Source organism: Calidris pugnax, unplaced genomic scaffold (assembly GCF_001431845.1).
Source record: "Calidris pugnax isolate Ruff unplaced genomic scaffold, ASM143184v1 scaffold271, whole genome shotgun sequence".
In the NCBI taxonomy this organism is placed as follows: domain Eukaryota; kingdom Metazoa; phylum Chordata; class Aves; order Charadriiformes; family Scolopacidae; genus Calidris; species Calidris pugnax.
Window position 1 is genome coordinate 892,058 of NW_015091003.1, and position 1,044 is coordinate 893,101.

Consider the following 1,044-nt stretch of genomic DNA (forward strand, 5'->3'; position numbering starts at 1 on the left):
AGAGAATAGTATGAGAAATATCTTTATTTTACCATTTTCAAATGGCTATTTCACTACATAAAAGGAAGTTTTTATTTTTATTTTTTTGGGGTATATTGATATTCCAAATAAAATTTTAACTTTTGGTTCAAAATAAAGTCCGTCTCTGTGTTTTATTGATCTCTGACATCCATTTCCTTCTGTGTACTGCCACCGAGTCCAGCTACAAGACTCCAGTGTGGTTGCTCTGTCTTTCACTTCCCAGCAGGACTCTAGTGTATTTTTGTGCACCACATAGAAGAAACACCACATACGGTGTTTTCTTTTGTGTGTATGTGGGCACATGCATCTGTGTGATAAGACTGCATATCACACAGCTAATCGGTGCTTGAATGTCCTGTTTCTACACGCCTGTGATTTGGAAATCCTAATCTCTGCATCTCTGGTAAGAAACAAAATCCCTGTCCATCGTGATGCCTTCTCAGCGGGGGGACTGTGCGAGCGCAGCAGCGCTCACCAGCCTGTCTCACAGCTCCCGAGGGCACTGCCTGCTCCATACCACTTCTGCCCCAGCCTTTTTCTGAACCATCATCTGTCCTTCTTTCCCCAAAACATCACTTTCACCCATCCCTCTGGCTGCAGACAAGCACCCGTGCTAAGTGATGGGCAGAGCCAGCCCCAGCTCTGCGCAGCAAGAGCATTTCACAGCTTGCTCTGCTCTTAATATTTTAAACCAAAGCAGTCCATAAAGGAAAATCAAAGCTTTGTTGTCCCAAAATCGATAAGGTGACTTGCATCTGTCACAGGACTAACCAAAGACTGAGGCAGCGTAAATGTTTGGGGTGCAGCACGTCCCTGCTGAAAGCCCACCACTCTTCCCCTGGAAAGATTTCCAGCCCCACAACAGATTTCTGAGCTGGAGGCGGAGGGAGGAGGGTAAAGCAGAGCAGGAAGGCCACGATGGGCACGTGTGGGGCTGAGAGACACCCTGGTGACCTTCCTGAGCACTGGTTTGAGAACCAGCCCAAGGAACAGCCTGGAAGTGGAGGAGCAAGAAGAGGGAAT